At 38.1% G+C, this 15,555-nt stretch overlaps 1 long non-coding RNA gene across 2 annotated transcripts in view; it reads left to right on the top strand.

The window, feature by feature from the left end:
• Nucleotides 1-10,176: 10,176 nt before the first annotated feature.
• The window catches only part of LOC103349348 (uncharacterized), a 402,935-nt gene continuing 397,556 nt past the window's right edge, over nt 10,177-15,555 (top strand). Inside the window, exon 1 of one of the 2 annotated variants that reach the window (XR_007921451.2) lies at nt 10,177-10,381. This is a non-coding gene — a long non-coding RNA (uncharacterized lncRNA). Of the gene's footprint in view, nt 10,382-10,633; nt 10,707-15,555 lie in introns of those variants that run through there. The other variant, XR_007921454.2, reaches the window with a different exon arrangement.

Here is a 15,555-nt window from a genome sequence, read left to right as displayed (position 1 = left end):
ATAATGAAGTCTATATTTTGTCTTGGTAACTTTTCATGATGATCTTTATTATTTTCAAACTCTCTCACTGGTCTGGTAGCACGGTCTGTGAGCCACACAGACAAGCACATGAGGCAACATAGCACAACACTGAGGGGCAGGCTCTGAAGTCAGGTCACCTGGATTCTCCCTGAGTCTGCCACCTCCTAGTTTGATGACCTTGATGAGCTTCTTGTTCTTCTTGTGCCCCTTTTTTCTAGTTGAGTGCTATCTTTTAGATGTGGCTCGTGTGTTGAGAGCCTGGTCCTCCCGGTGGTGGTGTTGGGAGGTGATGTGGAACTTTTAAAAGGTGGGCCCCTCTAGGAAGAGAGGTCTTGAGTCAATTGGGGACATGCCTTCAGAAGGGATTAAAGTATTTCTCATGTGACCCTGGTTAGTTCTCATGAGAGGGTTGTTATAAAAGTCTGAGCCTGGCTCCACCAGTCTCTCTCTTGCACTCCATTGAGTCAAGTGATCTTTTCTTTACACTTGTGCTACTGCCAAGATGGGATATGCTATGAGGTAGTACAGCCATGAGGTCCTCACCACAGCCAGGCTGATGCCAGCAACAGGCCCCTGTTTCTCCAGAAGTCTGAGCTAAATAAAACTCTTTTACTTAGAAAGTTAGTCTGCCTCAGGCATTTCATTATAGTGACAAAAATTTATATCTATTACCCCATCTGATATCGCTAATCCACAGAGTAATAATTATTATATCACATGATTATTAGGACAATTAAATTCTATAATCCATGTAAATAATTTGGAACCACAGTTTTCTATGTGGAACACACTTGCTACATGTGGCTGTTCTGCACTTGAAATGTGGCTAGTTCAAACTAAAATGTGCTGTAAGTGTACTTGACTTACCAGATTTAGAAGTCATTGTAGGAAAAAGCATTGAACATATCTCATTAATGAATTTTTATTGATTACATATCAAAAAGATGTTTTGGATAGACTATGTTAAATAACATATGCCATTAAAACTAACTTCCTTTCTAAAAAAAAAAAAAAGAATGTGGCTACCAGTATATTTCATTCTTTATGTGGTTCACATTTGATACTTGAGTTATATTTCATTTGGACAATGCCAATCTAGCATATAGAAAACACTAAAAGAATTTGGCTATTATTTTTGAGTATGTCTTACTTTCAGGGAAAGCAGAAAACCTTTGTTTTTTTTTTATTTTATTTATTTATTTATTTATTTATTTATTTATTTTTTTTTTTTTTGACAGGCAGAGTGGACAGTGAGAGAGAGAGACAGAGAGAGAAAGGTCTTCCCTTGCCATTGGTTCACCCTCCAATGGCCGCCGCTGCAGCCGGCGCACCGCGCTGATCCGATGGCAGGAGCCAGGAGCCAGGTGCTTTTCCTGGTCTCCCATGGGGTGCAGGGCCCAAGCACCTGGGCCATCCTCCACTGCACTCCCTGGCCATAGCAGAGAGCTGGCCTGGAAGAGGGGCAACCGGGACAGAATCCGGCGCCCCAACCGGGACTAGAACCCGGTGTGCCGGCGCCGCAAGGTGGAGGATTAACCTATTGAGCCACGGCGCCGGCCTGAAACCTTTGTTTTACATAACACTCTAGGGCCCATTGTCATTGTGACTGTATTTAAAAACTCATCATATCAGCAGGTGTAGTGGAGGTGAGAGTTCTATTTGGATTTGGGGAGAGAATTGTCTTGAATTTTGCTCACTCACCGGAATGCTTCTGGTGTGATCAAATCCAGGTTTTGCTCCAACAGTGGACTGAGTAATGATTGCAAACTAATTACAGCATGCATATTGCACTTTGCTTTGCAGTAACAGCTTTCAACCAGCTGTTTCCTTTAGCAGTTGTTCATTTCAAGTAGGTACCAATGCTGCTGGAAGTGTGGGATGCCAGAAAGCAATTTCAATTTCTTGCTTCAAATTGAAATCTGTATTTTTTTTACATTTTTTTTCTTAAGGGCCCTTCAAAATCTACATAGCTCTAAGGCTAATTTCATAGCACCCTTTCTGGTCTATCTTTCCTGAAAAAAATCTTTTGAAGATTATATACAGAATGGTACAAAATCTGAAGTTTAATTAAGCCTCAGCAAAAATATCCTTTAACCATTACATTTGTTTCTTGCTTTATTCCCTCATAGCCTGCAACTCTTCTGAAGTACACTTTTAAGCAGAGATTCAATAGAGCCATTTAGAGTAGTCGTTACTGTAGTTAAATAACTATTCCCATCTGGCTCATGAAATATATAATCTGTATTCCTCTCTGGATAATAAATACAGTAAGTAACTACTCATCATCCCTTAGACCATCACTAGTCTGTTGTGGTGGGATTTTCTTTATTATCTATCACTGAAATCTTTTCATTAACTCTTTCCTTGCAAAGGAACGTTCCCTGTGGGCTTATTTACACAGAGAAAGGTATTATTCTGTTTCTTCTGACCTCAGCGAGCTTCAGACCAACAATAGCAACTGTTAACAGTGGTTGGCATTTATTGAGCATTTACTATGTGGTAGGCACAAAAACATAAGGGCAAAGCCAGATGATTTATAAGCATCATCTCATGTAAATTTTTTCAAAGACCATTTAAGGGGCATTGTCTGGAAAACTGAGATTTAGAGTCTCACAGCCTGTAAATGGCTACATGGAGAGTCTAATCCAGATTTATTTGATTCCAAGTCCTGTGATCTTCTAAGCCAGGGGCTTCAGATGGGTGTGAGTAGCTCGGGGCTGCTGGATGATACACTGGGGTGTATGTAGATAGTATGTTAGAAATTTTATTTAGATATGTGTTTTCTGGTATTTTTGAGATGCCTGTGTTTGTGCTTGTTTTGCGGTATTTCAGACCAATACAACAGAACAAGTATTAATTATATGTAGAAGTTTGTAGGTGTTTGGAATACATGTGTGACTTTTTTTGCGATAATTTTCATCACCAAATAAGAGTCTCATATTTTATCAAAGCATTGGAAGATCTGATGCATTCTGTACCATTCATGCAAAATCTGTAACACATGAAATGTATGATGGCAAGGAAAATTATCCAACAATCGTAAGTTTTTTGGCTCACAGAGAGTCTCCTGTTAAAACCTTCTTTGTTCTTAATTTTACTCTAACTTGAGTGAAGCTCTGCACTCAGGAGGTTAATAGAATTTTTATCGCCTTCATTCCTAAGTGAATGGATGCTGTAGCTACTCTCAGCCCACCCTAGACCTCTGCTTGCTTGACTGCTGGCATCTACTTCCTGCAACTCTGAGATGAATAATTGCCCATGATATGGTGATGCCACAGTAGTGCTGGCCCCAACTAGGCGGAGAAGCTGTGGTGTCTTGTGAGTCCTTGGGCTTTAATTATCCATGCAACCAGCACAAATTTGCTTTCTATGCAATGGTCTTTACTAAAGGTTGGTGACAGAGTGAGAGAATTAACTTGAGGGAATTAATAATGAAGAAAAAACTAAATTCTAAGTCACCATTCCCAGAAACCAAGGCAAAAGGAAAAACTTCGCCTCTTTGTCTTAGGAACATCACCCTTTTCTTCCTCTTCCTCTTCCACCTCCTCCTTCTCCTCCTCTTCTTCATCCTTATTTTCCTCCACTCCTGCCCCCTCCTTCTTCTCCTTCTCCTTCAGAGAGAGAGAAAGAAAGAGAGAGAGATATTTTTTTTCAATCCCTCACAATGAAACCTTCCCCTTTAGGAAAACCTTATCTCTAGCCCATGGCATTGTCTCACATCTCCCTTTGTCACAATAACCTAAGTATACAATAATTCAGAATAGTAGAATCCAGAAATAGGAGTTGGGCTAGAATAGAACTTGAGCAGAACAGCTCAGAATGGGATTTACATTCTAATTGCTGTTCTTGGACCATTCTTTCATGAGCAGGAGGCAAAGATCTGCACCTGCCCTTCTTCCCATGTCATTTTGGTCTCCTGTGGGGAACCCTTGCATGTAATACACATGCATACACACACACACACACACCTCTAAAGGGTGAACAGTAACTCTCCAAGATGGCAGAACTTATTTTGATACTAAGCAAGGGAAGCATCATTCAAAATTCATATTGTCAGCAAACACTGTCCTTGTCATGAGGTAGCTATTGTTTTGAAAAACCATTGCAATCATTGTTTTCTCTCATACCATTACCATCCTAGCAATTTAAATCTGATTAAATTTAAAAATGTGATGAATTTAAAAAATTAAAAAAAGGAGTTTGCTGCAGCATTTGCGTTGCAGACACCTGCATCTGGTTTGAGTTACAGCTGCTCTTCTGGTCCAGCTTGCTGATGATGTGCATCCTGGGAGGCAGTAGGACATGGTTCAAGTACTTGGGTCCTGCCACCCATGTGGGAGACCTGGGTGCAGCATGGAAAGGAGAGAACTTTTCATAGGCCCTATGCAACCAGTCCCGGGGGCATTATGAACGTGGCTGAGCTGGCTCAAGGAAGGTAGCAAGACTCAGGCAATCCTACCATGGAGTTGTGTGATTATGTCACAGATTGCTTTCAAGAACATACATGTCCTTTTTAAGGCCATAAGATCTGCTTAATAGGAAGCAGGGTGAACTCACAGAATGTTAAATCTTGAAAGAATTGCCTCTAGTTGTCCTCCAGCTTAGCATGTATCAGAATCTCCTGGAGTAAAAGGATAGGATAAAAGTTACTGGGCTCCATCCCCAGAATTCCTCATTTAATTGATCTGGAGCCAAGCTTGAATTGAATGTGCATTTCTAACAGGTTCTTAGATGATGCCAATGCAACTTGCTGAGGGAACACACTTTGAGAACCACTGCTTTCTATAAATGGTGTTCAACCCTGGCTGCACATTAGAATCATCTAGGAAGCTTTAAAAGACAGCCCCAAGCCCAGGCTGCAGCCCAGACCAATTAAATATAAATTAGAAGGAGGGGAACCCTGGTGTCAGAACTTTTTAAAGCTCCCCAGGTGATTCCGAGAGAGCCAGGATTGAGAACACGTTGATTATAAGATCAGGCTGTCTTGATCCCCTGGTTTTTTTTTTTTTTTTTTTTTTTTTTTTTTGCTCTGAGAATGGGGAACGTTGGGCTATTTATTGCCATTGTTAAGATACATTCTCCGCTTACAGTTGAGGAAACTGAGGCATGATGGCATGATTTTTTTTTTTTTGACAGGCGGAGTGGACAGTGAGAGAGAGAGACAGAGAGAAAGGTCTTCCTTTTTTTGCTGTTGGTTCACCCTCCAATGGCCGCCACAGCCAGCGTTCTGCGGCCGGCACACCGCGCTGATCCGATGGCAGGAGCCAGGTGCTTCTCCTGGTCTCCCATGCAGGTGCAGGGCCCAAGCACTTGGGCCATCCTCCACTGCACTCTCTGGCCATAGCAGAGAGCTGGCCTGGAAGAGGGGCAACCGGGACAGAATCCGGTGCCCCGACGGGGACTAGAACCCGGTGTGCCGGCGCCGCTAGGCGGAGGATTAGCCTAGTGAGCTGCGGCGCCGGCCGGAGGCATGATTTTTTACAATCATTTCTATACTGCAACAGTAGACTTAAGGACACTCCGACGCTCTGGAGGTGGCTGAACATGTTGAAGGTAAGAGTTGTCCTAAGATTGGCCAAGAAATGTTTAGGATAGCATATCGACAGTAATAGAATGGCCAATCTTGCTTCTTTCAAGGGTAAAAGTTGAGAAGAAGAGAACAGATTCAGATCTCCGTTCAAATCAAAATGAGATTCCAACATTCACTAAACCGTAACTTGTAACGTCATCTGAATGTAGGAGTTCTATGAATGTTCAATTACCGTGTGCACATTCAACTGGTTCTACAGTAGGAGAAGGGCTACTGCCTCAAGGAAAGGTGGTCAGCTAAGGGGCACCACAAACATTCTAGTAGATAAAGATTCTGCAGACAATGGGTGGCAGCATGCCCTATGTGAGAATACTAGAGTTTAGGATCTTACGCCACTATGTAAAAAGTTGTCTGTCTGTGAGACCACTCACCAGTCCTACACATCATGACAATTAGAGGTGGGAAAAAAGCCCACAGCCATTTACCATCATTGAGGGGTCATGTAATGCGCTCCACTGAGAGCAAAATCACCACCAATTTCGGCAGCAGGGAAGTCATTTGCTGCTTAGCACTTATTCTACAATCACTGTGCTGCAAACCAAGAAATAAATACAGTTTAGTGATGTAGAGAGCAGTAAATAGCACGTAAAGAGTGAGAATTGCTTTAATTTCCTCTGTGCTGGTCCAAAAGTCAGCAAATGTTCTTGAGCCTCTTAAAGGGGGCCAAGGATTTGGGAAGCTGGCTTTGACTTGTGGTGGTTTTCAATTTGATTTTCCTTTACAGGTGGAAAAAAAAATAACCCAGAGTGAGATATTCATGCAAGAGTAAAATGAAAAATTAATAGATCTTTAAGAATCAAATTTATTTTCTTGATGACTCAGTGTTGCATTCAATTTTTTCTTGTATTTTAATTTATTGTATTTTATTTGACAGGAAGAGAGAAAGAGTGAGGGCAAGAGTGAGAGAGACAGAGAGCGAGCACTCCCATTCATTTGTTCACTCCCCAAATGTTTGCATCAGCAGGAGTTGGGCCTGGCCACATCTGGGAGCATGGAACTTAATTTAAGTCTCCCATGTGGGTTGTGGCAACTCAATTACTTGAGTCATTGCTGCTGCCTTCCAGGGTCCTCTTTAGTAGAAAAGTGAAGTCAGGGGCCAAAGTAGAGAATCAAACTCAAGTACTTCAAAGTGGAAGATGGGCTGCCAACAAGTGCTGGCTTAGGTTGTGTGTTGGTCTCATTTCTCTTGTTAATGAATTATGGGCATTCGATGAAATTCTGGAGGAGTGTGCTAGCAGGCATTAGTTGACTATTTAACAGAGGCAAGCAGAAAGATATGATGGCTTTTCCTGGATGTAATCATAGCTACTGTCACTATCTTGGAGCTTTGAGAAGTGCTGCTCTGAGGAGAAATTCAGAATAGAAAGATGATACCAATGAGCCAGCAAATGAACTGTCCCTGGAGATCATCTAGTTATAGGGGATAAGAAATGCCTGATTGTTTAAGGCAGTCAAATCAGGATTTCTAACTCTGTGCAGCTGAAGGCAGAGCGGTTCCATTTGGTTTCCTTAGTATGTTTTGGAGAGTTAAGCCCTACACACATTTGCCAAGATGGAAAGATATTATATGAAAGTGAATATATCATAGTGCCACAGTGCTTTACAATTCCTTATAGAAACTTCTTTAATTTAAAAATAACTTCCTGTCCTACGTGTTACTTTTATTTTTCTTTCCCTTTAACTTAATCTCAGCAATTATCTTGACAGATTTAAGGTAAAGTACTTCATTCACATAATAAAATTTGATTGACAGTTTTAACGTGTGGAAGAGGTTAAGATGTGACTTTAGCATTAATAAGCTTTTAAGCTTCACATAATACAAGCCAAACACACATTAGAAAAATGAATCCAAAACCATGAAAAGTTACCTAAGTATTACCAAGAGAAATTGTCTCCAAGTCTTCATTGCTTTTAATGTTTATTTTAATTTTTTGTTTCTTTTCTATTTTTTTAAAAAAATTTATTATTTTATTGGAAAGGTAGTGTTACAGTAAGCGGAAGAGACAGAGACAGAAAGAGAGGGAAAGGGAGAAAGAGAGGGAGAGGGAGAAAGAGAGGGAGAAAGTATTTTATCTGATGATTTGATAAATGTATACATTCAAGTATCTATCAACCCAATGAATCACCCCAGAAAATTCTTTGGTTCTTTTGGGGTCAATTTCTCCTCCCCACACCACAACTATCCAAATCAAGCAGTATAACCCACCACTGTGAGTTTGTTAGGCTGGTCGATAAATTCATGTATTCAAACAAGTAGTATTCTTCTGTATCTAGCTCGTTCTCCCAGCACAGAGTGGAGAGTTCTCTGTGGTATTGGGTGTATCATGCATTGACTCCTTTTGGTGATTAATATTCTATTGTATGAGCGAAGCAATTCACTTATACGCCCTTCAAAAGGTGAATGGATGAGTAGTTTCTGGTTTGGTACTATTATGGGCTGAACTGCTATGCAACCATGTACAAATTTTTGTGGGCATTTTTTTTCTGGGTTACATACTATGTCTACGTTCAACTTAATAAGAAACTGATGATCAGTTTTCCCACATGGTCCTACCATTTTCTATTCCATGAACTGTGTCTTGGAGCTCTGACCCACAACCAGTATGGTGAGACTTTTTACTTTTTTTCCATTCTAATGAGTGTGGTGTGATATCTCATTGTGGTTTTGTTTTTCATTTCCCTGATGACCAGTGACATGTATTTTTTCTTAATTCTTCCTTGATCATTCATATGTTCTCTTACTGAAGCCTTTGTTTACCCTTTTGGCTTTTTAAATTAGATTGTCTATCTTATTAATAGTGCATTATAACAAAAGGAGTACAATTCTTTTTCCAAATGGTGTTTAGAAAGTATTTTCTCCTAATGTGTGGCTCTCATTTTTTTCTTTTTAAAATGTTTTATTAATATAAAGAGAACAGTTCTAAGAAGATAACCATACTTCCCTCCTTCCCCCATCCCTCCCTTAAACCCCCTCATTCCTCTTTAATTTTTGCAAAAACATAATTTCTATCTATTCTACAATCACAGGTTTAATGCATCACTAACCATAATATTCAACAAGTAAGAAGTAGAAAGACCACAGTTCCACAGGAGTATAAACAAGGGCTAAAAACCAAAGTCACAAGATGTCTGCAATATCTTTTGAAGAACAGAGGTTTAAATTTTAATGAAGTCTAGCTTACCAATTTTAAAAAATGCAATCTGACTTTCTGAGTGCAAAGAAATCTTTGCGTACTACAAGGTTGTAAACATTTGTGGTTTTTTTCTCTGGAAGTTTTACTCTAAGGGATAATATCCAAAACTCAAATAATTTTTACAACTCAATGGCAGAAAAACAAATAACCCAATTAAAAATGAGCAAGGGTGGTAGTGGTAAATGTTTGGTGTAGTGGTTAAGACACCCATATTCCATATCTGAGTATTTGGTGTTAGTCCGAGTTGTGCTTCCCATCCCAGATTCTTGCTAATGTGCACTGATGAGGCAGCACATGATGGCTCATTGAGCCCTTGCCACCTGCTTACCTGAGATACACAGATTGAGTTCTGGGCGCCTGGCTTTGGCCTGGCCTGGCTCCTGCTGTTGCTGGCATCTGGGGAGAGAGTCAGTGGGTGGATGGTCTCTCTCTCGCTCTCTCTTTCTTTCAAATAAAATGAAAATAAATAAATAAATATTAAATAAAAACTTTAAAAAAAATGAGCAAAGGACCTGAACTGCTTTTCTGTTTAGGCTTATTGTCCACTTTTAATGAAATTTTTGTATCTGTGATTAAGTGAGGGTCAGGATTGAACTTAAAAAATATGGATGCCCAATTGTTTCATCACCATTTGTTAAGAGATATCCTTTACTTACTGAACTCTGTTGGCACCTTTGGGAAAATCAGCTGAATAGGGGTAGACATTTGATGTGTTCAGTTGCTGTTTTGGATTCCTCTGAGAATCTGTGTCAGTCACAGGTCCACTGTCAATTCCAGCTGCCTGCCAATGCGCACTCTGGGAGATAGCAGGTGATGCAGAAATACCTGGGTTCCTTGACCCCTACATGGGAGTTCTCACTGCAGTGCCTGGCTCCTGGCTTTGGCTTGGGTAAGCCCTGGTTGTTGTGGCCACTTGGTGAATGAACCAGTACATGGAAGATCTCTTTATGTTTCTGTCTCTGTCTTTCAAAAAAAATTATAACAGAGGTGGAACATTTCTATTAAAAAGTCAACTGAACATACATGTATGAAACTATTTCTGGACTTTGGTCTTCTATTAGTCTGTTAGTCTTTTCTTATGCTAGTGCCATTCTTCCTTTGTGAAACTAAATATAACAAATTCTGAAATCAGGTAGTTCAGTTCTTCCAGTTTTGTTTTTCTTTTTCAAAATTGCTTTGGCTAACTTAGGTTCCTTGCATTTCCCTTTAGGTCATAGAAACATCTTGTCAATTTTTAAAAGGATATAAACTTAGAATTAAAAACAATTATCTATTTGAGGGGGTTGGAGAGGGAGGGAGGGAGGGAGGGAGGGAAGGAGAGAGAGAGAGAGAGAGAGAGAGAGATCACTCCCTAGATGGCCACAGCTGCTGAACCTGGACCAATTGAAGGGCACCAGGAACTGGACCAAGGTCTTCCATATGAGTGGCAGGAACCCAATGACTTGAGCCATTACTGCTGCCTCCCAGGGTCTGCATTAGTGGGCAAGTGGAGCCAGGAATCAATCACAGGCATTCCATTATGGGATGTAGGCATCTTAACTGCCTTTTCAACTGCCAGGCTACATGACTGCCGCAGGTCTGCTGAAAATTTAGTTTCCATTCAATACATTTATCAGTTAATATGGAGAGACTGAAGTCTTAACACTATTAATTCTAACTTGTGAACGTGATATATATATCTTCATTTATTTAAAAACTTCATTTAATTTCTGTCATACACAGTATTTTTATACTTTTTAGTCTGTGTACTTTTTATCTTTTATTAAATATATTCCTAAATATTTGATGCTATTGTAAAAGCATTTCCTAATTGTTTTCTACTTATATACAGATGCAATTGATTTTATATCTTGACGGTGTGTCACAGAACTTTGCCAAATTCACGTATCAATGTGAGAATTGTAAGCAAAAAATATAAAAGTACATTAAACATCCATGTGCCCAACCCCACCCAGATGCTATGATTACCATTTAGATATATTTTCTTTAGCACAGATACATCATCTAATCTGTATTATTTGTCTTATTTTTTATATATTTTAAGATAAGTTGCAAACATCAGTACACTTCTTCATTCCAAACATGCCAGCATGAGTGTTAAGTGTAATTGAATTACTCCTTATAGTTTTAAAATTTTAAGTATAGTTTACATACCATGAGATGTATAAATTTTAAGTGTACCAGCTGATGTCTTTTGAAAAATGCGTAATTCTTATGTCCTTTTATGTCCCTTCTAAATTAATCCCTGTCCCCACATCTCCAAAGCAATTGCTATTCTGACTTTTAACAAATGAGACTCTACATTACTTTTGCCTATTCTAGCTCTTTATACAAGACAATCATGTAGTGTACATTTTCTTGGGAAATGTTTCTTTCAATCAGAATGATATTTTTAAATTTCACTAATGTAGATGCATGGATCTTTTTAAAAAATTGCTTAAAGTATTTTACTCTATGAATACACCACATTTTGCTTACATACTCCTATTAATGGACACTTGTGTTTCTAATTTTTTGTGCCATGATTAAAACTTATGAGCATTTTGTACAAATCTGTGGTATATGCTTTCATTTCTCTTGGGTAAATACCTGAGAGTAGAATTGCTGGGATACAGCTATGCTTGGTTATATGAGAAACAGGCCCATTTTCTAAAGCAGTTTAACATTCTGTACTCCCACCAGCAATGTATGGAATTTGAGGTTGCATTACATCTTTGCCAACATTTGGTGTTGTCAGTCTCTAATTTTATCCATTTCAGTGGGTGTATAATGGTAACTCATTGTGGTTTTAATTTACATTTCCACAATGACTAATTATGTTGTGTTCTTTTTCATGTGCTTTTCTTCTGTATGAAATGTCTATTCAAGTTGTTTATTTTTAAAAATATAGTTGTTCCTTTTTTTTGGTCATTGACTTGTATACATTCTTTATATTGCTTGGATACCAATACTTTATTAGATATGTTTTATAACTAAAACTCCAAGATTTTGACTTGTCTATTTTCTTAATCTTACCTTCCAATAAGCAGGATTTAAAATTTTTTATGAGTTCTCATTTATTATTTTCTTTTATTATTTGTTATTTGCTAGACCCCAAGTAATAAAAGTATTCTCCTATGTTTCCTTCTATAATCTTATAACTTCATATTTTATGTTGAGGTCAATGATTTACCTCTAATTTTTGTACACAATATGGGATAAGGGTTGAGTTTCTTTCTTTTTGCCACAAATAGATGTATATTTATTATATTTATTCTAGCATCTTTTCTTAAAAATATTCTACTTTCCCATTGAATTCTGTTATTACCTTTGTTGGAAATTAATTAATTGTTCATTTTGTGGGCCCACTTAGGGCTTCATATTCTGTTCTAATATAGATATATCTATTTTCATATCTCTCCCAAACTTTCTTGATCAATATAAGTATGCAATTAGTCTTGAAGTCAAGTAGCATAAGTCGTCCACTGTTTTTTATTTATTTATTTTTATTATTATTTTTTTTATTTTTGACAGGCAGAGTGGACAGTGAGAGGGAGAGAGACAGAGAGAAAGGTCTTCCTTTTGCCATTGGTTCACCCTCCAATGGCTGCCATGGCTGGCGCACTGCGGCTGGTACACCGCGTTGATCTGAAGCCAGGAGCCAGGTGCTTTTCCTGGTCTCCCGTGGGGTGCAGGGCCCAAGGACTTGGGCCATCCTCCACTGCACTCCCTGGCCACAGCAGAGAGCTGGCCTGGAAGAGGGGCAACCGGGACAGAATCCGGCACCCCGACTGGGACTGGAACCTGGTGTGCCACTGCCGCAAGGTGGAGGATTAGACTAGTGAGCTGCTGCGCTAGCCCATGTGGCATTCTTTAAACAATTTTGTTTTAAAAATGATGGTAGCTAACATATAGAGACATGATTGATTTCTATAAATTGGCTTTATATCCTCTAAACATGCTAAATTCACTTACTAATTCTAGTAGGTTTTTGTAGATTACTTGGCATTTTTTTGTAAAGGCATCCTATCAACTGCAAACAAAGTTTTGCTTATTGTTTTTCAGGCTGTATGCCCCCTTATTTTTATTTTTTTTTCTATTGCCTAATTACACTGCTAGAATGCCATCCAATGTTAAACAGAAGTGGTAAGAGTGAACATGTTTTTGTATTCTTCATGGTACAAGAAACTGTTCAACTTCTCACCAATAATAATTGTGTTAGTTGCAGAGTTGTGTTTTCTTTTTTCTGGGTGGATTTACTTTATTTCCAATTATGCTTAGTTTGATAAGTTTTTATCAGGAAAAAATGTTAAATGTCTTCAAAGGCTTTCTCTGCAAATATTAAGACTATCATAGATATTTGTCTTTTATTCTGTTAAGATGGTAATTTATATTGGTTGCTTTACTAATGTTAAACCAGTATTCAATTTCTGGATTAATCCCACTTTTTCATGATGTAGTATCCTTTTTGTTGCTGGATTGCATTTGTTATTACTTTTGGAGACTATTTTATCTTATTAATTATATTGAGCTAAAGATATTCTTTCTGTGTCTGTGGGGTGGGGGGTTTGCTGGCATTGTAATGTTTTGATGTTCTATAAAATGAGTTGATGTATGATTGTCCTTTATTTTACAAAATAATTTGTGTAAAATTGGCATTATTACTTCTACCTTAAATAAACAGTGAGCTAACCAGGGAAACAGTGTGGCCCTGGAATTTTCTTTGCTGGAGGATTTTGAATATGACATTAATTTCAATGGTTGATATAGTTAGCAGATTTTTATCTGGTAACTTGTATTTTAGAAGCAATTTATCTAATTCATCTAAGGAAAAAAGAGCAGAAGTTAGTGCAAGGAAATAAATATTAGAGATAACAGCAAAAATCAGTGAAATAGAAAAAGACACATGAAAAAAAGAATTAACAAATCTAAAAGGCAGCTGTTTGGATTGTGAATAACCTTGATAAATCAGGAAAATAATATAAATTATGACTATCAAGTATGAAAGAAAGAGATACCACTAATGATTTCAGGCATTAAAAAATTGATAAGGATATGTGATGAATTATATCAACAAACTTGACTTGCTCTTAAATTTTTGGTTTTGATCCATTTTAAGTTAAATTTTGTCTAAAATAAGACTTCAACACTATTCTTTTGTTTGTGGATATTCCATTTTCTCAGCACCATTTGTGGAAGCAACTGTCCTGTCTGCATTGAATGGTCTTGGTGTCTTTGTTGAAAATCACTTGGCCATGTAATGTGTGGGTTCATGTCTGGATTCTCTATTTTCTTCCATGGCTACATATATTTATTCTTATGCCAGTCCTACATTATTTTGATTAGTGTAGCTTTATAGTGAGTTTTATAATTGCAGAAGTGTTTGTCCTCCAACTTTGTTCTGCTTTCTCAAAATTATCTTGGCTCTTCAGGATCCCTTAAAATCCCATATGAATTTTAGGATAGATTTTTCTATTTCTGTGGAAAAAAATTCTGTTGATACTTTTGATAGTATTCACACTGAGTCTGTAGATAACTGGGGAGATTGTATTGTCTTCTTAATGTCAAGTCTTCTAATCCATGATCACAAAACAGCTTTCCATTTAGTAGGAATTTTTTTTTTTTTTGACAGGCAGAGTTAGACAGTGAGAGAGAGAGACAGAAAGAGTTATAGAGAGTGAGAAAGGTCTTCCTTCCGTTGGTTCATTTTCCAATGGCCGCCATGGCCGGTGCTGAGCAGATCTGAAGCCAGGAGCCAGGTGCTTCCTCCCGGTCTCCTTTGAGGGTGCAGGGACCCAAGCACTTGGGCCATCCTCCACTGCCCTCCTGGGCCACAGCAGAGAGCTGGACTGGAAGAGGAGCAACCGGGACTAGTACCCAGCACCCCAACTGGGACTAGAACCCGAGATGCCAGCGCTGCTGGCGGAGGATTAGCCTAGTGAGCCATGGTGCTGGCCTTAGTTAGGACTTTCTTAATTTCTTTCAGCAATGTTTTGTAGTTTTCAGAATGTGTTTTGTACCTCCTAAGTACATTGTTCTTCATGATGCTGCTGTGTATGAAATTATTTTCTTAATTTTCCTCTTATATTGCTTATTGCTAGTTCATAGAAATACAATTGGTTTTTGCATGCTTATTTTGCATTTGGCAACTTTGCTGAATTTGTTTATCAATTTTAACAGGTTTTTAAAATTATTTATAAAATGGGAACAAACTTTATGTATTTCATATATACAGTTTTAAGAGTATAATGATACATCCCACCCTACTCTCCCTCACTCCTACCATCCCTCCTTCTTTTCTTATTTTTATTTTAATTTTTACAATGGTATACTCTCAATTTTCTTTATAACTACGAGTTTTACACTTTACCAAATACAGAATTCAGCAAGTAGTAAGTAGAAAAACCACTGTTCCTCAAGAATATAGACAAGAGCTATAAACAATAATCTCAAAATGTCAATTTTGCTCACATAAATTACTTTTTTTGTACTCTTTACATTAGTTACCAGAAATCAGGGAAAACATATATTTGTCTTTTGGGGACTGGCTTATTTCACTAAGTGTAATAGTTTCCAGTTGCATCCATTTTGTTGTGAAAACAGGATTTCATTCTTTTTTATGGATGATTAGTATTCTATAATGTATATATACACCATAATTCCTTATCCAGTTATCAATTGATAGACTTGTAGATTGATTCCATATCTTAGAGCTGTGGGTTGAGTGCTATAAACATGGGGGTACATGATTTCATATCATTTTGGTAAATT

The sequence above is a fragment of the Oryctolagus cuniculus genome, chromosome 10, assembly GCF_964237555.1.
Source record: "Oryctolagus cuniculus chromosome 10, mOryCun1.1, whole genome shotgun sequence".
Classification (NCBI taxonomy): Eukaryota; Metazoa; Chordata; class Mammalia; order Lagomorpha; family Leporidae; genus Oryctolagus; species Oryctolagus cuniculus.
The sequence above is the reverse complement of the archived record's forward strand: the minus strand, read 5'-3'. Positions and strand labels throughout refer to the sequence as shown.